The 27,619-nt window shown below is 44.5% G+C and overlaps 1 protein-coding gene across 6 annotated transcripts in view; it reads left to right on the top strand.

Moving 5' to 3' along the window:
* Nucleotides 1-27,619, top strand: part of ST6GALNAC3 (ST6 N-acetylgalactosaminide alpha-2,6-sialyltransferase 3) — a 766,015-nt gene that overhangs the window by 69,372 nt on the left and 669,024 nt on the right. Inside the window, exon 1 of one of the 6 annotated variants that reach the window (XM_060304161.2) lies at nucleotides 24,846-24,943. The exons of the other annotated variants lie outside the window; for them this stretch is intronic. The gene's annotated coding sequence lies outside the window, so the exon portion shown is untranslated. Of the gene's footprint in view, nucleotides 1-24,845; nucleotides 24,944-27,619 lie in introns of those variants that run through there. 6 annotated transcript variants of the gene reach the window in all.

Below are 27,619 nucleotides of genomic sequence, written 5' to 3'. Positions count from 1 at the left end.
CCTTCTTCTTTCACTTCCCTCCTCTTCTTACTTTCCTCTCCTTGGATGATTCCATCCATGTTTATGGCTTCATTTACCATCTTTAGACAGATGACACCCAAATTTGTGTCTTCTGCCCCAACCCCTCTCCTGACATCATTAACTCAGCTGCCTCCTGGATGACTTCACTGGGTTGCCCTGTAGGTACCTCAAAGCTCAGCATGTCCTCAGTGAGACTCTTGACTCTTCCTCCCATGTTTGTGTTTGTCCTGTTTTGTCTTCAAATCTTAGGAGTGGTGCTAACATCCATCCATTTCTCCAAGTCAGATACCCAGGCAATAATATCCTTCCTTGTTGCCTCTCTCTTACATCCCTACATCTGGTCAATACCCAGGCCCATCAATTCTGCTTCTAAATCTTTTTGAGTCCACCCTTTTTTCTCCACATTCTCTGCTACTGCAGTAGCTCAGGACACCGTCTTCTCTCTATCTATGTCTGCCTCAGTCTCCCCATTTCCTTCCTCATTGTCTCTAGTCTTGCTCCCTCCAGGACCCTTCTCTTCAGTACAACAAATAGGATCTTTGTAGAACAGAAAAGTCCTTGCTTTTATCATCAAGTCCATATTCCTTTCCATGACCTATAAGGACCTGTGTTTTCTGGATTCTGCCAGTCCTTCCAGCCTCATCTCTTGCTTTTCTCCCCACCAGCCCCAGCTCCCTACCCACTAGCCAAACCAGACTTTCTTTACACCTCACAGGACTGCCTTCCCTTGCCTTGCCTTGGCTAACTTTCTCAGTTTAGGTTAGGTGTTCCCATTGTGCTCCAGGCTTCCTCTACCACCATCCTGGTGATGATGCTGGGCGGCAACTGTTGGTTTAATTGTCTTTCCCTTCCCTTTGGTCTATGAATCCAGGAGATCAGGGAGTCTGTCTTTCTTGTTTATCTGTATTACAAGGGCCGGAACAATGTCTAACCCATGCAAGAACTTCAGTAAATCTTCGTGGAGTAAATGAATAACTAATTCAACTATTAGAGGTAGTTATAACATTGGACAGGAAGTGGAAGCCACACTCACATCCCTTGGCTCCTTGCCTATGGGTGGAGTATGAGCACAGCCACTCAGGACAGGGCTGGCTGGCCATCGCCCTGGACTGGGTTCTGCTCCACCAGCTAGCTACTCACCGTTTAGTTACTAGGTCTTGGGGAGGCACAGAGTTAGCCACCATTTACCAATAACCGATATGGCTGAACTGGCACATACTGGTGAAAGATCTGGTGAGGGAAAGAGTTCACATTTAATGACTCAGAATAATTTTTATTTGTGTTTGTGTGTATCTGGAGCTTTCATTTACCTGTTCTGCTCTTACCTGAACTTCCTAAGACCCACTGGCAAATTTGGAACACTTTATAATCGAAATGCACGTGAGACAAGATCCCTATGGGAGCCCTTCTCTTTTCTGGCTGTGCAGCATTTACCTGAAACTCCTGAAAAGATGCATTTAACTTCCAGGCAATTACAAGGAACAATGGCCAAGTGTGAGATGGAGATAGTTACAGGACAACATGAAACATACAAGATGGGCTTTTCTTCTCGCTGAACGGTATATTTCACGTCTACTAGAAGGTGTGATTTAGAAGTGTTCTCTAAGTTATATAACCATTTACTGTCCAGTCCATTCCTACTTCCTTCCTCTGCAGGAAGACACACAGGTGGTCTCTCACTGTGTTTCTGGGCTGTGTTGGCACTGCGTCTGCACTGCATCCCACCAAATTGTTCATGACTTTGGTAGGGTCTGAGGATTTGAAAATGTTTAGATACAGATACAGCAGAATGATGAAACATGGAGTGCTGGTGGTCAGAATATGAATGGTGGTTTGGGACACAGCTTCATTGAACTCCTTTCAAGTTGCAGTGCAAGACTCTGTTGTCCATCTGGAAGGAGCCATAAAGAATCTTTTGTCATCTTATTTCAGTACCTAGAATACAGTCAGAAGATCAGAAGTGGGTTTCTCTGTACAAAAAAAGCATGTGTTTCCCATCCGCAGACAGCAGACTGTTTTGTAGCTGGGTTCAAAATCTTTGTTGTGGACTGTTTCTGGCATCCTCTCAGATTCTGCAGATCTGGGGATGATTCCTTTTTGTGTCCCTGTCTTCTCTTTAACAGCAAGATCTGCTTCATCCTGATATAGTTTTAGATACCAGTCAGGATATGACTTGTGCCCTTGCTAAGGTATTCACTGACACCCACCAGTCTCCAGTCTCCTACTTTAATTCCCAGTTTCTATGTTAGAATCCTGTTTAGATAGATGGAGCCAGTTGAGCGGGCCCTGTGGAAGAGCCACATTCAGTTAGTGTAAATCTTCCTGCTGGTGTTGGAGACAGCGAGGTCTCCTGGGAGTCTGTCTGGAAATCTTACTGGATTTGCAAGACTTAAGTTAATATAGAAACCCTCCCCAGATAGTAAAGGGCCTCATTTCTTTGCCTTGAAAGATGTTTTCAGAGTTCTGTCTCAAGAGTGTTGCTGATAAGGAAGTTACTCCTAATATTTCAAGAAAAACAGAACACACAAAGTCTTCTATTAATACTTTCCCTCTCCAAGCTCTTCCATCTCTTTAGTGTCATTTTTATGCTTCTCCTCTACATTTCTTTCTCTCTTTCTCTCACTCACTCATTAACCTTAGGGCCCTGTTTCAAATGGAATTAATTACTAACCATGAAACTTGGTAGTGATGCCCTTAAGGGAAAAGTCCTTCTTTCTTTCATTTGTTTTCCTTTGGTGAGGAATGAATGTCTCTTACAGATGTAAGGGAGTACATTTCACGATGAAGTGCATTTTTTTTTTTTTTTATATATAATCAAGTCAGCATCTCCTTACTCATATAATGGGTACTATTCTCTGACTGCTTCTCTGGGAAGCAACATCTAACAGAAGAAAGAGTGTGGGCCTTGGAGTCAGAACCATGAGCTAGAGACCCAGCTCCACCTTTATTCTGAGCACATGATGTCACTGCTCTGTATTTCCATTAATTTGTCTATGATATGGGGATAATAATATTTACCGTGCCATTATACGTTAAGAATTAAAAGAGTGTACACAAATCAAAACTACAATGAGGTATCACCTCACACCAGTCAGAATGGTCATCATCAGAAAATCTACAAATAACAAATGCTGGAGAGGGTGTGGAGAAAAGGGAACCCTCCTGCACTGTTGGTGGGAATGTAAATTGATACAGCCACTATGGAGAACAGTATGGAGGTTCCTTAAAAAACTAAAAATAGAGCTACCATACGACCCAGCAATCCTACTACTGGGCATATACCCTGAGAAAACCACAATTTAAAAAGAGTCATGGGGCTTCCCTGGTGGCGCAGTGGTTGAGAGTCCGCCTGCTGATGCAGGGGACACGGGTTCGTGCCCCGGTCCGGGAAGATTGCACATGCTGCGGAGCAGCTAGGCCCGTGAGCCATGGCCGCTGAGCCTGCGCGTCCGGAGCCTGTGCTCCGCAACGGGAGAGGCCACAGCAGTGAGAGGCCCGCGTACTGCAAAAAAAAAAAAAAAAAAAGTCATGTACCACAATGTTCATTGCAGCACTATTTACAATAGCCAGGACATGGAAGCAACCTAAATGCCCATCAACAGACAAATGGATAAAGAAGATGTGGTACATATATACAATAGAATATTACTCAGCCATAAAAAGGAACGAAATTGGGTCATTTGTAGAGACATGGATGGATCTAGAGACTGTCATACAGAGTGAAGTAAGTCAGAAAGAGAAAAACAAATATCTTAACGCATATAAGTGGAACCCAGAAAAATGGTACAGATGAACTGGTTTGCAGGGCAGAAATAGAGACACAGATGTAGAGAACAAACGTATAGACACCTAGGGGGGAGAGTGGTGGAGGGGGCGTGGTGGTGGGATGAATTGGGAGATTGGGATTGACATATATACACTAATATGTATAAAATCTAATAAGAACCTGCTGTATAAACAAATAAATAAAATTAAATTCAAAAAAAAAGTCACAGAAGGAAAAATAAATAAATTAATTAATAAGAGTGTACATATTAAGTACCTAGCACCTAGCGGACAGTGGACATTCAGATGGTAGTTCTAAACAACTCCAGCCGGGATCTTTTATAAATGTCTTGTTTCAGCCTTCTCGAGTCCAGGAGCCTTGTAACCTTCATGCCTTCAGTCAACTAGGTCTTGTACTTCCAAAACTCAGAGACACATAAGAAAATGATTAAAACAAAATTCAGAGTTTCCCAGATCTGCAGGGATGCTTTTAAAAGGGAAGTTTTGAGGTAGGAGATAGACTTCTGGCATCATCTTTAAGATTTTTGTGTGCTCATGTGGTGGGCTTTGTGAAATGCATGGCCTCAAAGATGTGGGTGGATGTGTAAACAAGGAAGCTGGTGTTACAGGAGCCCAGGCAGCATGGAGAGGCCCAAACAACTCCCTCTGGGGAGGGCTGACTGTCCTTGGGGCTTGGACTTTTATTCAACATGAAGAGCCATCATGGGGGCCCTAGGCCATTAGTAATATTTCTACTGACAGCAGAGTGATGCTGTATCTGCTTTGGCTAAAAAATATAAATTTTCTACTCTCTTAATAACAGATGGTGGTGAAGGGGTACATGGTAACCGTTGTGGACTGCCTGTTTGTGTGCCCCCCAAAATTCATATGTTGAAACCCTAATCTTCCATCTGATGGTATTTGGAGATGGAGCCTTTGGGAGGTCATGAGATCGTGAGGGTGGGACCTTTATGATGAGATTAGTACCCTTATAAGAAGAGATAGGGGAGAGCTTGATTCCCCTCTGTCTGTCTCTCTGTCTCTCTCTGTCTTTGTCTCTCTGTTTCTGTCTCTGTCTTAGTCTCTGTCTCTGTCTCTCTTCCTTTTCTCTTGGCCATGTGAGGATCCATCGAGAAGGTGGCTATCTATACACCAGACAACGGATCTGCAGCACCTTGATCTCGGATTTTCCAGTCCCCAGAACTGTGAGAAATAAATGTTCATTTAAACCACCCGGCGTATGTTATTTTTGCTATAGCATCTGACTGAGACAGCACCTAGAGGGAATATGGCAACAGGTATGTTATTCACAGGGTAGACTTTATTGTAAATTTGAAATGGAAATAAAGTCAAGAGTCTGTATTTATTTACAATAAACGTTTTGTGTTAAGTGGGCTTTTCTATTCTTATGTTTTACTGGGTTGAAATAAACATTTATGATGTGCTTATGGCATGCGCTGTTTTCAACATTTTACGTGGATTATCTTATTTATTCCTCACCATGGTGCTGAGGAAGGTATTTTATTATTATTTTAAGTAGCATCAAGAGATTGGAATAAAGATTCCACAAAGCCACTTGGTAGTGTATCAGTGGTGTCTGTCTTCTGAGATGGCAGTGATGGAAGGGCTGTCTGCTCATTCAGGGAGGCAGCCTCCTGTTAGTGTTGCGAGCCATGGATTGTGTGCCTGGGGACATGCACACAAGGTAGGTGACCACATGCACACCGTCCAGCTGATCCCATCACATTAGAACATCCACAGTCTTTATCTCGTCTTTAAGGTCCTATATGACCCAACTTCATCTTTTGTAATTCACCCCACGTCTCTCTTTTTCCATAACCTGATTTATGTTTCCACGTAGCAGTTGTTGCTACCTGACATTGTTATGTGTAGACAAGAAGATCCAGCTACCAGTCCCAGGTGCAGATTCCTACCACATGACGGATGGCAAAGAGCATAACGGTGCCAAGCCCCAGAACTAGGAGTCCACAGTCCTCAATCCACTGTAGCACCTGTGGGCTCCAAGCTTCCAAGGAAGACTTATCACACGATGTGCTAGTTGGAACAGGGCTTTACTCAGAAAGGAGAAGCGATGCAACAAGATCATCGTCTCTGGTGTGTGCTTGTCTCATGGCCAGCAAGTTTCTCCTGATAACTGACACAGGAGGATGGACTGCATAGACCCCTCTGCAGGCAAAGACCCCATTATCTTTCTGTGGAGAAGGCAGGGGGCACATGTGCCAGTGGGGCTGCCTAGGTGCCATGTACCACCCAGACAGGGAACACTTTCTTCTCATAAGGAAGAAGAATTTGGGGCCAAGTAGCAGCTTGGCACCTGGCCTCCCTATAAGGGAAGGTCCCAGGCCCAGAGCACCAATTGTCAATGCTGGGGAGAGGATACAGGTTGTGCGAAGGCTGCTCCCCCAACAGTCCACCCCCAGCCCTCACCGGGATGCTAGGAAAAAAAAACAAACGAAGCACATCACACCCAATGGGACCATTGGCCACCCTGAACATGAGGCAGAGGTGTGTTCTGTGTGGTTCATGCCCCACAGAGCCTCACAGAGCCTGGCCACTTGAGACAGCAGGTGGTCAGGGCCACTAACAGGGCCTTCTGAAGAAGTCAGACTTTCTTGGAGTATGCGCTCAGCCAGGAGCCCCGGGTGTCAGGGTTTAGCCAGCTGGAAAGATTAAGGAATGAGTGTGAATGGGACTGTGGATTTACAGATGCCCACCATCCTGCTTTGGCATGGTTTTTCTCCAGCTCGGTCTTGACTTTCCCCGAATTGTTGATGTACACGCAGCAAGAGGTGTTGGCTAGAACACCCTGTTCTGCCGGCAGGTAATCCAGGGTGATCTGGTTACCCATGATCAGCTTGGCTGGCGAGTTCAGTGAGTCCTCTTGGTCCTGAATGGCCTAGATGATGGAGTTAGCCATTTCTGCCATGGTCAAGGAGTGGGTGCCTATCATCTTTCCTGGGGCCTGTGTGCTATCCCGGTATTTAATTTTAGTTGAGTGGAACCGATTGTCAGTCTTCCCCTTGGGAAGGATGTCACCTGCCACCCTTCGACGGGCCAGCAGAGTGGGGACCCTCTAACCTGCCATGCAGTTATCCACGTGGATGGTGGGTCTTAAGACCCCGAGGCAGCAAGACTCTTCTCTAGGGGAAAGGCCATAGCCCATTGAGGTCCGCAGAGAAACATCCCAAGTGAGAACAAGGGACTCCCACCAGGGTGTGGTTGTTATATCATTGACTAATCCGGTTATACCTTGTCTCTGCCTGTTGTTGTCAGCTTGTGGCCTGAAGAGAAATATTTACACGTCTGCCTCTGCCCAGATTGCCTGTATGAGTCAGCGACACCTGACCCCCTGCGGGGTCGTTTCCAATCGTGTTATAGGTGACGTTAAAGCAGAGGACACTGGAGTGATCCTGCATGTGAACTTGTGTCAGTGGAGTCACTCAGTGGACAGATCCATTGATGGCCTGTGTCATTATGTATCAGCCAGGCCACCAAGGTGGGGGTCTGAGGCAAAAGAGTTCTCAGTCTTGGGTGGCAGATCCAGCTTTGTTTCAGGTCATCTTATTTGGCTACAGCAGCGCTGACTTTGATGAGGGTGTTGTCAGTCTAGGCATCACCATGCGTCCTGGGGAGGAAGAGAGATATCTGTGTTCCCCCCACCCCCATACCTCCCAAGGCAGGGGGTGCTCCTGTTGTCACTTGAGGTGTGGAGTGTCTGGGGATGGCCACGCACGCTGTCTGTCTTAACTAAGGGGCCAGTACCTCCTCCGGAACCCATTGCTCTTGCTGTCTCACTCAGTCCTTTCAGCCCATCATTCAATCCAGGCAATGAAGTTATGTCCTGTACAAACTTTGCATGTCTTATAACATCACCCGTACAGGGGAGTGGGACTTCCTGTTGCTACCAGGGAATCCTAGCATTGTGGTGTTCTGTGACCCCCCTCCTTATTTCCTGTGAAGTCCTAGAGGAGCTAAGCACCCTGGGGCAGCATGATTTCCAAGTTAGAGTGGGGGTGGGGGACCTGTGTCAGGTGTTACTGCTGCATGGACCACAAGCCATCCTGGGCAGAGGATTGAAGATGGAAAGAAGAAGAGGAGTGGTCAGATATACTGAAATTGGGATTCCTCAAGTATAAATTATTCAGGCTACTGCCTGGTTCTCCACCCCCTCCAAGCTCAGTATTCTCGAGTATGCCTTGCAGTGCTAGAGCATCTCTGACCTCAGGAGGTGTGGGGGAGCGGATACTGACCACTCCATCCCCCTGAGTGTCCGACTGTCTCTAGTGAGACGAGGATACCGTCCTGCTAATAATCCTTGATGTCTCTTCTTTGTTATCTTGGTCTTCCATCCCACCATTCCGTGGCTCCTTTAGCTTGTGGGTGGTGTGGAATATGGAAGGTCCAGTGTATGCCATGGGCTTGTGCCCGTTGTTGTGTGGTTTGTGCTGGGAAAGAAGTTCCCTGATCTGACCGTGGGGCCAGAAGGTACCTGAACGTGTGGCAGAGATTTTTTTTCCAGCATGACTAGGGTGGTATTGGCATGTGGGTACCATATGGGGATGGCAGTTCCACATCCAGAGGAAGTGTCAGTGGCTGTGAGTCACCAGAGCAATGCATAGCTGGGTGTTAAAGATCCAGTATGATCAGTCTGCCAAACCCCAGCCTGCAGATGCCCCTGCAGATACGTCCTAATTCTCCTCGTACTGCCTGGGCTTGTTGGCAGGAATTGCAAGATGTGCAGAACCACATCCGGGGCTTCTGCATCTTGGAGGATTACTCCCCTGGATTTGGCCCATTCCTGCATCTGAGGTGGGCTTCCATGACTGGTTCCTAATGCACCCAGTAGACTACCATTGCAGCTTGTTGGCTAAGGAGTTCCATTCGTGTTCTTGTTCGAAAGGCCCTTTGCCATGAGCATCCTCATGAGTGACAGAGATTTGCCTGTTTCATGTGGCAAGGTATTGCCATAGTCCTTCTTCTCACACGGGGAGTCCTTTACTAGTCCAGTTGTTTAGTTGCTAGTCTCCTGACCACATGGCTAGACTGTTTGCCACAGCTCAGGAATCAGTAAAAATCTAGCGAGGCGTGTTGGGTGGGTTGACTTGCACAGCCATTACCACCTCACGCAGTCCACTGGGTGGAGCGTCCTCTAGTTTCTGTTAAGAGGTGGCCATCCATGTGGCAGATGGCCGTGGCAGCCCAGTGGACTCCACCAGCTTTCAATTTTGCAGAACCATCATTAAATCAGGCCATGCTTTCAGCCAGAACCTCTTCAAGGGGTGGCCCCCAGGTGGTTAGGGGAGGGGCCAGGGCATCCCTTACAGGACACTGTGCCTGCTGGCAGGGTGGCTATCTGCTCATGGAGTCCACGGATCCCTTGGGATCCTGGCCTGGCTCGGTTTTGGATGTACCATTTCCATTTGATGATGGAACTTGTCCAACTTTGTTAGTAAGATTGGTGAGAACCCAAGCAAAGATGGTTACCTCAGGCCTCAGGGTCACATAAGGTCCTTTGATGGTGAGATGTTCCGTCTCTACCAGAGCCCAACAGCAGTGAGAAGCTGCAGTTCAGAGGGTGTATATTGGGCAGTGGCTTCGGGTAGCTTGTGGGTCCAGAATCCAAGAGTCTGGCACCCTAGTGTGGTTTCCTGCTGTCATAGACTCCAGTCAGTGTGTGTGGGCATTGAGGATACCTGCAGTTCCATAGGGCTAGTGAGCACCAAGGTCACAAGGCCAGTGCCTGGGCCTCAGCTTGTTGAACAGCTTCCAGTGCTTGTTGTTAAGAGCCCCATTCTAAGGCAGCTTCCAGAAGGATACCCAGGTGGGTCTCGTGCTGTCCCCAGTATCTGGAGAGGCCCACTAACTGCTGGGCTTCCTCTTTACTAGTGGGTACAGCCGGCAGCAGTGACTTCTGTTCAGCCTTCCCTGGAATACTCTGTGGACTCTTGTTTGTGTACTCCTGACCACAAGGTGTGGTGACTGAACTTCTGCTGTGATTAGTGTTCTCCTGGCTGCCCCGAGAATGTACTGGTCCCTGTCTGTGTCATAAAAACCACCCTGCTTCAGACACACTGTCTCTTTCAAGAACTCAGTGGGTTTTTTTTTCTTCTTTAATTTCAGCGTATATATCTTATTCAATTTATAAGTCAAATAAATTTTAACAATAACCCTGGGACCGTTTATAATTTTAGTCTTATTTTACACAGTTAATTAAATACTGTCAAACATTTAATTTTTTAATTTATTTTTGTTGTTTGTGCTTTTTATTGTGTTTTTTTAAAAATTTTATTTATTTGTTTATACAGCAGGTTCTTATTAGTTATCTATTTTATACATATTAGTGTATATATGTCAATCCCAATTCATCCCACCCCCCCCACCACCACTCTCCCCACTAGGTGTCCATATGTTTGTTCTCTACATCTGTGTCTCTATTTCTGCCCTGCAAACCAGTTCATCTGTACCATTTTTCTGGGTTCCACATATATGCGTTAATATACGGTATTTGTTTTTCTCTTTCTGACTTACTTCACTCTGTATGACAGTCTCTAGATCCATCCATGTCTCTACAAATGACCCAGTTTCATTCCTTTTTATGGCTGAGTAATATTCCATTGTAGATATGTACCACATCTTCTTCATCCATTCGTCTGTCGATGGGCATTTAGGTTGCTTCCATGTCCTGGCTATTGTAAATAGTGCTGCAATGAACATTGGGGTGCATGTGTCTTTTTGAATTATGGTTTTCTCTAGGTATATGCCCAGTAGTGGGATTGCTGGGTCATATGGTAGTTCTATTTGTAGTTTTTTAAGGAACCTCCATACTGTTCTCCACAGTGGCTGTATCAATTTACATTCCCACCAACAGTGCAAGAGGGTTGGTTCCCTTTTCTCCACACCCTCTCCAGCATTTGTTGTTTGTAGATTTTCTGATGATGCCCATTCTAACTGGTGTGAGGTGATACCTCATTGTGAACTCCCAGTTTTAATAACTACCCTTTCCTTAAACTGTAAAATTTTGCCATTATAAAAGTAGTATTTTCTTCTTCAAAGAAAATTTCAGAAAGGAGAAAAACCTTACTCATAATCCCTCCATGCGAAGGTAGAATGGCTAAGGCTCTAGTGCTTTTCCTTCTACTCTGTTTTGTATATTTGTTTGCTCCATGGCACAGAACTGTGTTTATGTTAATGCTTTGCTTTTTGAACTTAATATGTATTTTCCGTGTTGTCACGTGACTTGTTTTAAAAAAGAACCAAATATTGAATATCTACTGATGTGATGGAGACAAATTGGGAGTTTCTACATAAGTTATCTCCTTTACTACAGCATCTAGTGAGGTGGACATTATTATCCCTATTGTGCTGTGAGGAAATGAAGGCTCAAAAGGTTTCTGTCACTTGCCCAGACCATAGAGCTAATAAGGGCCAACGTCAAAATTCATCTGATGTGGGGCTGACTTCAAGAACCTATGTTCTTTTGACTGTGTGTTTTGATGGCTAAAAATTATGCCATCTAATAGTTGTGAAACTGAATCAGTGAGAGCACCCGTGGTAGGGCTACCTGCCTCGTGAGACATCATTCCTCCTTTCAGGCAGCCTCTGTCTTCCAGGCCCGACCCGGCACACAAGCAGGCGGTAGAAAGGCGACTGCTTTCCTTCCCGGTGCAGCTCTCCATTCATGGGGCTCTGCTCTGATCTTGGGCACACGTAATCGATGCCAGGTGTCACACGTGTCTCTCGTTTTGTTGTGGCAAAGGGGCGCCCACAGCAGTGCTCTTGAAAGGCTCCGCCCCACCCTAGAGTTGTGCCCCTGAATCTGTGATTGGGTGCACACCCCGGGCTTTTCTGCTCTTGCTCATTAAAGACCTCTGCGCGGGATGGGGCTTTTTTGAGGTCAGGCCTTTCGTGCTGGCTCGTGTGCAATCTTCCGGAATCCTCTGCACAGGGCGAGGAAGCAGCACTGCCTACCACTAACAGGCTCACAGTGGACTTTTAATACAGGTGCTTTATTTGAGAAGTTTATATCCTTCACTGTAAAGAGCTAATAAAAAGAGACAGCTACAGGCCATTTGTAAGTGCACTTCCGAAAACAAAATTCAGAGGGTTTACTCAGTGGCAGGAGGCTGGTCATTAGCTGTTTTAAATGCATTTATTTCTGTTGGGAGGCAGACTTTCCCCCAAATACCTTTGTTGTCAATAGGCTCTTTGTTCCTTGAGGTACAGCGTACAAATAAATGCATTTATAGGACTTGCTAATGGGCGAGGGCTTTGAAATTAGTGGTAAGTTTGCAGTCTATGATATATCATCTAGTCATCTTTGATAAACTCAATTTTAATCTCATTAAGTGGTGTCTTCTGTGATTCTGTGTAGAGATCCCTGAGCTAATTCTATCCTACTTGGTTTTCACAGGAGAAAAAAAAATCCCCAATGGAACTGTTTACCAAATGTGTGTGTGTGTGTGTGTGTGTGTGTGTGTGTGTGTGTGTAAAATATTCCTTTTAGATGAGCAAGGCCCAGAAGATGCCTGGTAATAAATAGCTTTTACAGTTGGTTAAACGTCAGAGGTGGGGAGGCATCTAACCCCAGAATTATATGACATCTTTTGTGCATGCCAATTTCAGGAAACTTATTGTTGTTCAGAAAAGGTTTGAAATATTTGGGAAGTTATGTCTTTCTTTTCACTCCCTTGGTTAGGATGATTTGGAATTGTAGTCTTTGTCAATAACCCTTTGATGAGATTATTCCCCCAAAGTCTGCTGAATCTGTAGGCCTCAGAAGTGGCAATTCTCCTACAAATCCTGGTACTGATGCTAACCATCATTTATCCAGTGTCAGCGTCAGCTGTAGGTGCTTGAAAAATAACATCTCACCTAGTTTTACAAAAGCTTATGAAGTTGACTTTTTTTTTTTTTTTTTTTGTGGTACGCGGGCCTCTCACTGCCGTGGCCTCTCCCGTTGCGGAGCACAGGCTCTGGACGCGCAGGCTCAGCAGCCATGGCTCACGATCCCAGCTGCTCCGTGGCATGTGGGATCCTCCCGGACCGGGGCACGAACCCATGTCCCCCGCATCGGCAGGCGGACCCTCAACCACTGCGCCACCAGGGAAGCCCTGAAGTTGACATTTTTAACTTACTTTTTTGATTGGAAAGCCAAAACTCAGATTTGTTCAGTAACTTGGTCAACATTATACAGCCAGGAAGTGACAGAGGAGGGATTGAAAGTGAGGTTTGCCTGTGTGGGCATCGGTTTTCAGTCCACTCTGCTGCCACCCTGCCTGTTTATGCAGGGAGGAGGTTACTGCTAGGCTAAATGACTACCTGGCAGAAGACTCCGTGGAGCTGGTCCTTTCTATTATATCATGTCTGTCTGGGAAGCCTGAGGGTTTACGGACATTCTTTCCATTTTTTTAGGCACCTTCAGCTGTTAGCTGCTGTATAGACCTAACGTTTGGGAGAGTTTTTGGGAATCGATGATCAGTTGCGTGAGAATGAGATTTTCTTTAACTTGCTCTAAGTACACATGCTCCATGGTTGAAGTGTGTTGGTAGAAACATGTTTCTGGGAGGCAGGTGATCCAAGTGATAATGGTCAAGAAACATGAAATAGACAGAGATAGGACCCAAATAAATGCAATGAAAGTGCACGTCATTTTGTTCAAAGTAGAAACTTCCAGTGGAGCAGAATCACCCTGCCCCCCACCTCCGTCAGCTCAAGATTTTGATTTGATAAATCTTTGTGTGTAATCTTCAGTATTTGAGCAAAAGACATTACTGGCTTCCTTTTTCATCCAGTTGAGATCACGTCCCCACAAGGGAAATTGTGGGTTACCGTGGGCTTCAGGGTGGGGATCGTCTAGGCTGGAAATCCTTCTGAAGGATTCAGTTCCTTACCCAGGGCCAAACTGCTTGTCTGATTCAGCAGGAAATGTCTACTTGAATATGCTTTTCTTGCTTTCAGCTGCTTGTGACTCTGAATTCCCTGCTGCCCTGAGGAAGCCTTCCCCAAATCCTTGACCCAGACACTCCTTGGTAAGCCACTGGCGTGGCTCAAATGATTTCAGAACCTTACAATACATGCTGTTGCATCACCTCCAGAACAAATCTTCATGCTTTTGTGGTAAAACTTGTCTCTGTGGTATTCAGACATATATTAGGTAATATCTCCAATCAGTTAAACATATGCCATGCACCATGACAGGTCTTGGGGATATGGAGAAAAAGTACATGGTCTTTGCTCTGAAAGATCATACAGTCTAGTGAAGAAGACTTCAGTCTCAGAATGCAAAAAAGTGCCGATTGAAAAGATGTCCTTTTCCTTAAACATGAGGAAAGGTACAATCATTTTCAGAAGGGCTTGTGGAGGGGAAATTTCTGGCCCTTTAGAAAGACAGCCCCTTAGTGCTTTAGAGGGGTGACAAAGCAGAGGGTCCTGGGGGTGATGTGTCCTCCTGCAAGGTCCCCCCAGATGACACAGTGTGGGGTGCTTCCTGAGGGCAGTATTGGTACTGCCAGCCTGCTCAGGTGGAGGCCAGTTAGGAAGTGTGAACAAATACATTAGCCATAGAGCCAGAGCTTGATGCTTGAATCCTTGTACCCCACGTTACAGCAGCTCTAATGCTCTTCATGGGCACCTCCCTAAATTGGTCATTATATGTAGATTCAAACAGCCTTCCAAGTACAATACCCCTCTCAACTCAATGAGTTTCTGTGTGCTTTCTCTCTAAAATGGAGAGAAGTGAAAGCTGCTAGTATTTATTGATTTGTGTACCATCGCTGCTGCTGCTTTTTTTTTCCTTTTACAATTCAATGAGTTTTTAAAAATTGAGTTATAATCGGCATATAACACTGTATAAGTTTGAGGAGTACAGTGTGTTGGTTTGATACATTTATATATTGCAATACAATTACTACAGTAGAATTAGCTGACACTGTCACGTAATTATCATTTCTTTTTTTGTGTTGAGAACAATTAAGATCTAGTCTCTTAGCAACTCTGAAGTTTCATACAATACAGTATTGTTGACTATAATCACTATGCTGTGCCTTAGATCTCCAGAACTTTTTATCTATTGGTTTCAAGTTTGTACCCTAAAACAGCATCTCCCCAATTCCCCCATCCCCCAGCCTCTGGTAACCAACATTCTACTCTCTATTTTTACAAGTTCAGTTTTTTTTAGATTCCACATATAAGTGATACCATACACTATTTGTCTTCCTTTGACTTATCTTACTTAGCATAACGCCCTCAAAGTCGATTCATGTTGTCACAAATGGCAGCAATTCCTTCTTTCTCTTGGCTGAGTGATATTCCATTCTTCCTATCTATCTACCTACCTATCTATCTACCTACCTATCTATCTATCTATCTATCTATCTGTCTCACATCTCCTTTATCCATTCACCTATCAGTGGATGCTTCGGTTGCTTCCATATCTTGGCTATTATGAATAAGGCTTCAAGGAACATGGGGTGCAGATATCTCTTCAAGATACTGATTTCAGTTCCTTCTCATATATAACCCAGGAGTGGGACTGTTGGATCATATGGTACTTCTATTTTTAGTTTTTTGAGGAACTGCCATACCGTTTTCCATAGTGGCTGTACCAATTAACATTCCCACCAATAGTGTATAAGGGTTCTCTTTCTTTACACCCTCATCAACATTTGTTATTTTTTAAAATAAAAGCCACCCTAATCATAGCTATATATATATATATATATATATATATATTTCTTTAGGCTTCCATTTGCTCTTTAGAACTTCAGAATAGTACATTTTTCATCCACCAAACACTAAAAAGGGCTTCTAGGCAGGTGATCCCCCAGTAACTATCCAGTGAGACAGACGCATAGTTTTGTAAACGCAGCGAAAACCAACAGAATATTCTTGTTTCCACTTCCTTCTTTTTCCCCCCCATGAATATAAGGTGGAGTTAAAAATATATACATAAATATATACAACTATATGTACAGACAAACACAGAAACACATATATATGCACACTGCTATAGACTGAATGTTTGTGGTACCCCCCTTCCCAAATCCATATGTTAAATCATAATACTCAATGTGATGTTATGTGGAGTGGAGCCTTTGAGAGGTGATTAGGTCCTGGGTGTGAGGTGGAGCTGTTGTGAATGGGATTAGTGCCCTTATAAAAGACCCCACAGATCCCCTGTCCTTTTCACCATGTGAGGACACAGTGAGAAGACAGTCATTTATGAACCAGAAAGCAGGCTGACACCAGACACCAGCACCTTGATCTTGTACTTCTAGCCTCCAGAATTGTGAAAAATAAATTTCTGTTGTCTATAAGCCACCCAGTCTATGGTATTCTGTTACAGTAGCCTAAATGGAGAAAGACAAATACGTACAAATTCACAAATGAGACCTTCACACACACACACGTTCACAACTCAGACACACATACGTACATTTAAAGCACTCTCACATTCACATAGATACAAATACACGTAAAAACATGCACATGCATGTATATATGCATGTATATACACATCTAAACACACACACATACACTCTTACATGCACATTTCCTGTTTCCTGGGAAACATTTCCTGTTTCCTGTTTATTTGGTGACAGTGGCTTCTTTTTTTCCATTTGCAGATTTACTCCTTGGCGTTTATCCCTGTAGGAAGCCAGGCTGAAAGCTTTTAAACAGCAGCAGCTTTTGTCCTGATGGCTATGTCTTTGTGACATAGATTCTCAGAGAGACAGAGGTATTAAAGGAAAAAGGTCTCTAAGCAAAGCATAATCTTTCCCAGATAAGTACTTGTCTAGTGCCAGGTTTCTGGGCTCAAAGTGGATTAGTGGGACAAGCACTTGAGTGAACATTCAGGGCCTGAGTTCTAATTCTGCTTTTGTCACTAACCAGTAGGGCAAGACTCTCACCTTCTCTGACCCCAGATTCTTCACCCGTAAATGAGGGTCTGGCCAGATGATCTCCAAGATTTTAGCTCTGAAATTCCCTGCTTGTCTCTTTCCCAGTGATAGAGGAAGTACAAAGCAGAATAGGATGGAAATAGTATGTGAATAAGATCTGAAGATCTGAATCCCTACCCGTCTTGAGGAGTAGGAATCCCCATTCCAAAACAAGAGAACCTCTTTACTTCCTCCCTGCTTTGCTCAATGCCTATGTTAGATGTATCTGTCAATCACTGGTTTGTACATATGGTGCCTCTCACCGTGAAAACTAGGCTCTTGAACAATATAATTGGTCTCATTTTGGTTTTCTGACTGCAGGAGCGGTTCCTTCCCCTGCCTGTCTCTTGCCTCAGCTCTTATTGATTTTCATGGTGAAAGGGATTCATCTGATGCTCTGTGGAAGTAGGTATCAATCCCTTGAGCAGAGAGTTTTGCATTCTACCTGTTTGGCGTTTATAAGGTATTTCATTAACACTGCGGGTGATTCATGCCCCTTTTACTTTTGGCCGCCCTTGCAATGAATGCTGCTGAGGTAAGGAAGGCCTTTCTTTTGCCAGGTGAGGATCAAAAAAGAGGTGGCTCTTAACACCGCCCTGGAGCCTGAAGGGCATCAGGTCCATCCCGCAGCGCCTGGTGGTCAGATGGTTCCCTGCTTACCTGCCTGTGCTCACCTCTGGCCGCTCCCACAGATCCTTGTACTTCCTTTAGCATACTGTTGAGCAGATTCTATTGAAATCACCTGTTTATTCTGCCTCTTACAGGACTGTAACAGCCTTGAGGCTTTGTCTTGTTTCTTAATTGTATGCTCGATGACTTGCCTCTAGTAGGTACTCAACTCAATAAGTATTTCTTGAAATAATTAACGACGGGTTGATCTGGGTGAAAGCAGGAATAAATGGAGGGCATTTCTGGGGGGGAGCCTGGAGATGTGGTTTTAGCGCCCCATGCTGGGATGTCCCTGTTGGCTCCGTCTACTGAGCTGGCACCAGGGAGTTTGCTAGTCTCCTTTGTGGCAGGCCTAAAGCATGTTTTCATTGGCCGGCATGGTCTATTTTATAAGGCTGAATTGGAACACCCTGCATAGCCAGGGACTTCTGCAGTGGAGATGAGTTTTGAGAGCTGTCCCATTTCTGAATAAGCGATAGTTCCTCTTGTCTGTAACACAGGGAAGAAGTGAGTTTGTATGTCCGTCTACCTCTGGACAGGCTGAGAGGTGACCACAGCTACTGGCGTGCTAGACTGAAAGAGTCCAATATTCCTTCCAGCCACACTCGGAAGCAAATAGCTCCTCTTGTGTCCCCCAATACCCCTGTAAGGCTTGTGCTCAAGTCATTTGAACAACTAGAGAATCCAGGTCAAATCTTGGGAGTCAAGATTCAACAAAAGAAAGCATGTGGTTTTTTTTTTTTTTTAAATTGTGAAAGACTAAAGCTTATCTTTTATGCAGATGGTCAGCATCATGCTTGCTTGTGGCAGAAAAAGCGTAAAAGATGCATGAGGGTTTTTACAATTTAAAACACTTATTAAAATCCCTGTTGTATGCCAAGTTCTATAACTATGTTTTGGGGGAAATAACATGTACAGCTCCTCTTGTCTGGAAATGAAACGGAGAAATAAAATTCTTTGAGCATCTTCATTATAATAGATATTTTAGCTTGCTTCATTTTTGTCACAGCAACTATGATTAAAGGATATATTCCTTCATGTCTTCCTGGGAGGGGCAGCGTGGTATTTTAGGCTTTAACAATACACTGCATTGCCCCTCCCAGGAAGAGATGAAGGAAAATACCCATGAAACAATTGGAGTCCGTTTCAGTTAGTACCTGATCAAGTGCCAAAGCTTCAGATTGAAAGGGCAACAGAATCTCTAAGAAAGAGGGATCTGTAAAAGTGGACGAATCTTTAGAGGGGAGAGAGGAGAGCACGTAGACCTTGGAGGATGAATACATTTAGTCATGAAGAGGACGTCCCAGTAAGGGGCATGTACCCCTGAGAGCAAAGACATGGAGATGGGAGGGAATGTTGGGAAGGTTGGAAAAATTCTATTTCGGTTGGGATACAAGCCCAGCATGAGTGAATTCGTTAAGGAAGAGGCTAAGCTGTTAGAACAGAGATTTAAAAAGTCCGGGGCTTAAATCCAATAGAAGTTTGTTTCTCTTTCACATGACAATATAGGCGTAGGTGGGTATCTAGAAAGGATAGTTGCGTTTGTCCAAGGTGCCTTCCAGGGACATGGGCTTCTTTTATCTTCGTGCTTCATCATCTCCTAGGGTACCGTCTGTGTGCACGTCGTCATGGCTGGCTTGCCACTGCTAGCCATGGGGAAGAGGAGGAAAGGCAGCCTCCTTTCCACGATGAGATGTGAAGCTACATGGCACTCTGAGGCACAGGATTGAGATGTCTGGCCGTGCCTACCTGCAAGGAGGAGTGATACTGTAGGTAGGGTGGCAAGATCTGTCGCTAAGAGAAAAAGGGAGACAGTCCTCTCTGCCACTGTGCAATAAGGAAGGTGGGAATAAAACTGTGAAAGACTTTAAATGCTTTATCAGAGAACTTGTAGTCTTTCAAAAGATACTGAAAAATCATTTTGGACCTTTTCAGCTGGTGAGGGAGCGGCCAGCTTTGGCTGTCTGGTGAGGGAAATGGGCAGAACTTGCTGGTAGTGGCCACGCTTCGCTGTCTTGAAGACCTGATTTTTTTTTTTTTTTTTTTCTGAATTTTGCATCTGTTTCAGGACCACATTACGGCGAGCCACATTGAGTCAATTCACATGCAGTATTACATCTGGGTACACCATGTCTTTTATTTCTTTGGCTTTGTTCTGTTTGAATATGTTGGCCTGAAGTCAGAGCAGGGAGAGGGCGCAGGAGGGATTACTTTCCTATCACAAAGAAATTAGATGCCTAAACTAGTGACAGTGATTTTTTTAAAAACAGTTTTTAGAAAAATTGAACTTATTCTGTTTACCCTTATGGTAGGCTTTCTGGGTGGTGGGAAGGAACCTATTTTTATTTCATGAAATGGATCTTGGCAGTAGAGGATTTAAAACTAACTTTGAATTTATTTAAAAAGTAATCGCCTTACCACTAACTTGTCTTCTGTTCTTAAAGAGAGGAGAATGTTTATAGTGCTTATAGAATTTGCGGTTCTTTTCCAGTTGTGTGACAGTCTCATTAGCAAACTCATCTGTCAAAGCCTTGTTAGGTGATCACAAATTGCCCAGGACCCAATGTGGACTTCTAACCAAGCCGTGTGTGTATGTGTGTGTGTGTGTGTATGTGTGTCTACAGTATGCGTATGTCTGTGTGTGTGTGTGTGTGTCTGTCTATCTGTGCATATTTGAAATGTGGTGTTCAGGACATGGTGGTGAGACAGACTTTAACAGCATCCATGTTTTTCTCAAACAGTCCCTCTCATAAAAGGTTGTATCCAGAAGAGGACTTAAAACATGTGAAAGAAAAAGTAAATTGAACGGTTCTGTTAGAATATAATACCAAACACTATGGCTTTTTTTCTTCTTGCCTCTTCATGTTGGAGAATCCATGAACATTTTTCAAACAATTCAGTAAATTACTCTTTGGCTGACTCCCATGTTGACATAAGAACTGCTGGGGAGAAAAACTGTTATCTAATAGCAGTATGGAGCCCTTTTTGCAGAGAAACAAAGACTATCTTTCCTACCGAAGCAGACGGGATCACTGCCACTCAGTCTCAGGTACCAAACATGTGCTTGAGATGAAGACTGTGAATCAGACAGCGTGATCACCAGCGCCTGCACTTTGAGAGGCAGTTTGGAGAATGGGTAGAAGAATGGCTTCTACAGCCAGATTGTCCAGGTTTTAAGCTCACTTGGCCACTTCCTAGCTGGCTGACCTTGGGCAAGTCCCTAGCCTTTCTGGTCCTCAGTCTCCTCATCTGTGAAATGGTGTGATGTCCCCTTGCACAGTTGCTGTGAGGACTAAATGATTGGTACCAGTAACGTGCTCAGAGCAGTCTCCAGTACGTAGAAGCACTCAATTAAAGAGCCAGGTTTTTAAAACTCCAGAGCCCATGTTTTTCTCACTTCAACACAATACCTCACTGAGAAAGGAGGGCTTGGGTATAAGAGCCGGCTCTTGGGCACGGAATGAGAGGACGGGGAAGCATGCTGCTCGGCCCCAATGGGTGGAGAAGTGTCACGAATGTCTGCTCAGAGGCCAAGAAAAGGGAAGGAGAAAGGAGCAATCAGAGCATCAAGTGTCACATAGCTTTCTTTCCAAAGTATTATTAAGAAAACAGATGTTAACTGTTTGTAGTCAGGGACTATATCTTTCTTTTTTAAATTTTTTAGCTGCTCCGCGTGACATGCAGAATCTTATTTTCCCGACCAGGGATCAAACCTGTGCCCCCTGCAGTAGAGGCGTGGAACCTTAGCCACTGTACCACCAGGGAAGTCCGTCAGGGACTGAATCTTATTTATTTTTACATCCATAGTGCTTGGCGCCTACTAGGAACTCAGTAAATGTTGGAGTGTGTTGGCCTCTTTCTGGTTCATTCATTTGTTCAGCCATTGGACAAATATTTATTCAGTACCTGTTGTAGACTAAGCACGGCTTGAGGATCTTGGTGATCAGCAGTGAGGAAAAAAGACAGGGACACATCCCCCCTGCCCTGGCGGAGGCTTCATTTCATCTGGACAATGAACCTGTGCCGGCTTCTAATGTTCACCACCTCTTTTAATAAGTACAACACTCCACTTTCCCTCCCCGCCCCCAATTTTGTTAAGCAAACTAGCCTACAGTTCCTGATATTTTTATTTCTTGAAAGTTTGACATCAATGGTTTTCTCAAATATTGGTTACCAACAGTGGTTTGGGGCTCTCCTTGGCATGTTGTGTAATATAGAGGAAAGAACTTCTTTCTTGGTGTCAGAAAACTTCCTGGGTTTGAATCTTAGCTCTGTTATGAGTTGAGTGGACTTGTGCATCTTCTGTGTTTCCAATTCCTTTATTGCAAAATGAGAAGAATGCTTATCTTGCAGTGGCTTGTCTAGAACTTGTGTGGTCCTAAGAATCAGCTGGGAAATCTGACTCCTGTACCTTAACCCAGACTAAGCTAAGAATCCCCCTCTTTATTATTCTTAGCAGCTCAGAGTACAGAGTCTTGCACCAACACCACGCTATTATTACAATTTCATGTTTCTCCCTTGCATTTGTTCTTCCACAATTTGCTCGTATGATTTTAGAACCTGAGCTTTCCAAGTGTAACCAAACAGAAGGGGCGGCAACACTTTTATAGAAGGTTCAACAAGATTCACCAGGCAAACTAAGAAAGCAGTTCAGTCGCTTTCACTTTCAGCTTAATTCATCTAGCCATGCTGCCTCCCCTTAAGGCTCAGCCCTGGAAGATGACCCGTTGCTTTGCCACTCAAAGACTGCGGTATATATATAGCACCATGGGCATCTCTGGGGAGCTTGTTAGAAATGTGGAATCCCAGACCCCACCTCAGACCTACTGAATCAGACTCTGCAGCTTAATAAGTTCCTCCCATTACTGTTTGAGAAGCACCTCTGGGTCAAAACACTATTCAGGTGTACTGTTCTTTTTAAATTATGGTAATAATTAGTGACTTGAAACTCACTTCTGATTTAGGACTGCATGGCTCTTTAAATAGATATATCTGCATTAATGCTGTAGTAATGACATCACAGAATTGCTGGGATTTATGAGCTAGAGAGTAAATTCTATATGTGTTGAAAAATTAGATAAATTTGAATTTCACATGACAGTTTAATGGGGGGGGGCTTTAAAATTTTAACATGTGTAAATCATCTTCTGAGATGATTGAGAAAAGCTTTCTCAATGGCTTTTCCTGAGTAGTGGGATCAGAAGAAATTTATGTTATTCTGAGTTTTTTTTCCAATGTGGACTTGTAGGTGATTAAATGATTAATTTATAAATTTGCTCTCTGATTAGGAGGTGACTTTGATAATCTGGATCTGTACTGGTCTTGTAAGACAACCTGGTAAATAAACAGAAATGGCTTCCTGGGTCTTTGTTTTTTAAAACTCATTGCCAGCTGAAAGATGTAAAGGGCAATTGAATAGATACAGACAACCTGTAAGCAGCTGAGGACAAGAGATGCTTGAATTATATATGTCTGTGTGAGTGGACAAGATGTGCTTTTCAAGATTGATGATTTAAGATGTTCTTCACATTCCTAGCCTGCTTAAACAAGGCTTAATTCTAAACAACATTTTCTTGTTTTCTTGCTTTTTCAAAATGCACTGTCCTTCCCCATCCCTTCAGGATTGATTGCAGGAGTGATCTAGGTTGCTGCCTGTCTGAAGCTGTAACTTCTCTGTTTTTATAAAAGGAAGATTATCCCTTTCTTAATTCTTTGTTTTCGTTGCTGTCAGATGGAAGGCTTTCAGAAGAAGTCAGTTAGCATTCATTGCACCTTCCCAGAAAGTGCCTCAACTTTTTTTTTTTTTTTTTTTTTGCGGTACGCGGGCCTCTCACTGCTGTGGCCTCTCCCGTTGCGGAGCACAGGCTCCGGACGCGCAGGCTCAGCGGCCATGGCTCACGGGCCCAGCCTCTCCGTGGCATGTGGGACCCTCCCGGACCGGGGCACGAACCCGCGTTCCCCGCATTGGCAGGCGGACTCTCAACCACTGCGCCACCAGGTAAGCCCCTCAACTTTTGATTGAGATGTTCTTGAGAATTGTGTTAGTGGCATCTTGGCATCCTCCTGTCTTCTTTGACTTTGGCGGCTCCTCGCCTCTCCTCCCTGTTCTGGCTGCTCCCATCAGACGTTTGCCTCTGGCTGCTCCCATCAGGCGTTTGCCTCAGCTTGCCATTCAGCTGCTTCTCTCCTTCACAAATCCATCCTCTCCTTAGAATTTACAGGGTTTGATTACTTTCACACTTGATCTGCGGTTCACAAACTTTGTCCTGCCAGGTTTTAATAGGTCTTCTGCTCTTCTTGACCCCTAAAAAAATTAATTGGTCAAGAAAGAGTGCAAATTGCTGATTTAGACAGAATTAAACATGGTTCTGCTTGTTTATTTAACAACAGGACAACTCAGAACGTTTAATATGCTGCCAGGTGGGGGTTAGGTTGTTGGGTGTCTTATTCTGAAATTTCTTTCCTGGTACAACCCTCTTAGGAAGTATCTAGCAAGACCAGTGTTCAGTGGAATGTACTTCGGGACCTCTTCCTTAGTATCTCTCCCACATGCCTCTCTCGGTTCTATGCTGTGTCTGACGATCTCATGTGCTGCTGCAAATTTAGTATTCTTAAGTTCGTCCTGAATGCACCACCACCACCAATAACTAACCTCTACTGATCACTGATTTTACTGCCAAGACATTTTCTCAGAAAAGCTCCTTTGCCTCTTCAGTGTCTGTGAAATCAAATTCAAACACCCTAATCTGATATTCAAGACCTTCTTGGACCAACCAGCCGGCAACCACACTTCTCCCTTCCCCAGAGTTCAGCATCCTGACTGTACCATTTATGTATTTTGTTTATTGCTTGTCTTCCTCAGCTAGAACATGCACTCCATGAGACTGGGATGTTTGTTTTGTTCGTGTGTATTCCAGGCATCCACCACAGTGTCTAGCAAGTGGTAGGTGCTCAGTAAATGTGTCAAATATGGATTGAACGAATGATGAAGTGCTCTCAGTTTTGTCTCCTGCCTGTGCTCAGTGTTGATTCTCTGCTCTCTCCTTGTTCTTGTTCACTTGTTTTAGCCCTTCATCTTGATCTGACATCCTCTCTCTACACCCTTCAGGATCTACCTAAGTACCATTTCTTCCAAAGAGTCTTCTGTAATCATGACCCTTCTCTCCTTGTAAGGATCCCTCTCTTTGGAATGTTGTTCTTTATACCTGTCTTGTCAGTAAATACAGTCAGCCTTGCAGTAAAGTTACTGTTAAGCTGAAAAAGGATCCTGGGGTATTCATGTTTGCCTCTTACGTCACTGTGGAATATGCTCAATACATTTATAAATGAAGAGAACAAACCCAGGATTGTGCTTTTTGTAAAGTGGGCCCTGTTTGTGTCTTTTCTGCACAGGGTGGACTGCGGCAGTGCTGTCACGCCTCTGCATCCTCACTTGAGCCTTTGACGTGAATGCTTGACATCCTCAACAGTCTGTTACTGGGAACTTTTAATTCTCCAATGTTTCTTTTTTCCCAGAAGACATTTCTTTGGTATGTTATAATGCTTGGGTTGCAAAAATTTCAGCTGCTCATCGCGTTAGGAGAGGATGGGCTAAGAATTGAGAGATGGGAGGGTGGCCAGGGGCTCGATGAGTTTCTTTTCTTTTTGGTTTCATTTGCACATTTCATTCTTTTTTCCCTCTTTTGGGCAAACAGGTTTCCCACCTCACAGCAAAATTTCTGTTTAAATTTTTTTCCCCAGTATCTTTAATTCTTTCTCTTTGTTACTTGCTTCCCCTCCCTTCCCTCAGAGAAAATTCAGACACTCCCATATGTATAAACAAATGCTGGGAAATTGCAATTCTCTTTCATGCAAAGTACATTTTCTCGGGCAGCTCTAAGCCCCGTGTGTGTTCTAAGGCTGCTGACATGGGCTTTCCACTGAGCCACAAGAAAGTGTGTCATTCTTTCTCTTCCACAGCCTGTCTCCGGTCCCCAGGGGACTCAGCAGCAACCAATCCATAACTTGTCCTCTCTCTCATAAACCCTCTCTAATCCCCCAGGCCTTTTCTAATACAGCTTTTCCATTTATTCATGTATCACCAGCCATGACTTGTTCTGTTCCAAGGCGGGGACTGACCAAATGAATAAAAATATATGTTTATTTGGGACGTAGGATAGCAAAGGCTTGGGAAGCAGGCAGACTTTCTTCCTCAGATTCCCATGTACTAGTTGTGTAACCATAGTTATTTTCCTTTCCTAAGCCTCAGTTTCTTCATCTGTGAAATGGGGATAGCGTGACTGCCTCATAGTGTTGTGGCAAGAACCAGATAAGAGAATTCATGTGTAATTTGGAGCAGAGCGTATAGCACCTGGTGATCACTCTCTAAATGGCCAGGACAGTGTGGATGATGCTCTCAGCCTTTCTGGCATCTGGGGTCCTAGGGCCTGAATCTTTTTCATCCTTCTGTGCCTGACACATAATAATCAAGTCATTTTTGTTTCAAAGACAAAAATGCAGGATTTCGCCTTCCAAAGCCATTCAACTAAGTAAAGCAAGGAGCAGGACATGGTTGGTCTCAGTCTGCCATGTCCAGGCATTTAGAAGAAGAGGCTTGTACGAGAAGTGCAGTGGAAAGGTGTATATTTCCTGGGAGTCTGGCATTCCCTATTAGTCTATAAGCAGACCTTTAAGCAAAGGAGGGCCTTTATGAGTTGTTTAGTCCGTTGGGTGACGTTTCTTGGATGATGTGGTGAGATTCTTAAGAATCTCATTTCATTCACTTATAAATGAATGGAACAAACCCAACATTGGGTTCCAGTAAAGTAAGCCCCATTTGTGTCTCAGGCTGCACAGAGTAGACTGCAGCAATGCTCTCCAAGCATCTGCGTCTCACTTGTGCCCTTGAGATGAATGCTTGCCGTCCCTCCTCAGAGCGTGGAGATGACCTGAGTCTGTACTCTGGCAGTGGTGCTAGACCTGCTCGGAAGAATGCGGATTTCTTCACATTTCCGCACACGGTCCTGTACATTTCTGGCGTGTACTTTCTCCTGTGTAGAATGAGGAGATTGGCTAGATTATCTCTAAGATATTCTAGCACTGAAGATCACATTTTCAGCCCCAATTTAAGAGCTTCTTTATATTTCCTGAAGGGAAACTTCTTTATATTTCCTGAAGGGATCTTCACCAATCACTGCCTGGGGGGGACTGGCTTTTATGTTGAGTGCTCTGGTGTGAAAGGCAGACATCTTTCAAGTTGACCTCAGCTTTCCTCTTTTACCTTTTCTCTTTTGTTCCTGCTTCCTCTCTTCTTTAAAGACGTCAAGTAAAGCCAACAGTGATGCATCAGGTTTACTTTTCTTTTGGTGACGGTGAAATCGGTGAGTGGAGAGGTTTCGTCCTGTCTCAGTCTAGGTAGACTCCATTCCCTTCTCATTGCCTGTTTTCCTTTTGCTCGTTCACGTCTCCCTTACTGAAATTTCCCTGGAGCTTTAGCACGTTCTCTCTTCGTCATGTCTTTCCCTTTGTGATCTAAGATTTTCTGTGGATAGTGCCAGTTTTCTGCAACCAGCCATGGAGAGCAGCGCTGCTTAAACTCACAAGGCCCAGCAGATCCCCTGTGAGTGTGGCTTGCACAGGGGTGGGGCGATGGTGGGATGCTGTGAAACACCTCCAGATGCATGAGTACGGAGCTGGGTAAGCAGTGTACACTCACTGCTTGGTTTCCATCTGTTTCATCTGGGTGATGACAGCACCTCGGACTGGGTGCAAAGATTTCTCCAGTGCTGGTCAAACGGTGGCCTGAACATACAGCAGGCTGGGAACCAGAGGTGACTATTTCAGCAGATCTGGGCTGCAGCTGAGCCTGTTTCTGCCAAGCCAGGGGTTGTCTTGGTCTCAGTGGAGCCGGGACTTCTGTAGCATTGTTACGCTCTGGGCTGTAATCCTGCCATTTCAACCTCTTGGACACTGAAGAGTGGTTGGGCCTCGCAGCTTCAGCCACGACTCCCATTCAGCCTGCTTTGCGACCTGACATTTCTGGCATTTAGGCCTCTTTCTAAGCGTCTATTAACACATTGGGGGTCCCTATCAGAGAGGGAACAGGGAGCCCAGGAAGTGGGATAGTGGCCCTGTGTTGATGTCTTTAGATCACTGCCCTCTGTCTTTGTTGGGGATTCCTGGTGAGGACTCTGCTAGGGTGTCAGGAGGAGCCATCAGAGCCCCCC

The sequence above is a fragment of the Globicephala melas genome, chromosome 1 (assembly GCF_963455315.2).
Source record: "Globicephala melas chromosome 1, mGloMel1.2, whole genome shotgun sequence".
Taxonomy (NCBI): Eukaryota; Metazoa; Chordata; class Mammalia; order Artiodactyla; family Delphinidae; genus Globicephala; species Globicephala melas.
Note: the sequence above shows the minus strand (reverse complement) of the source record. Positions and strands in the feature narration are given on the sequence as shown.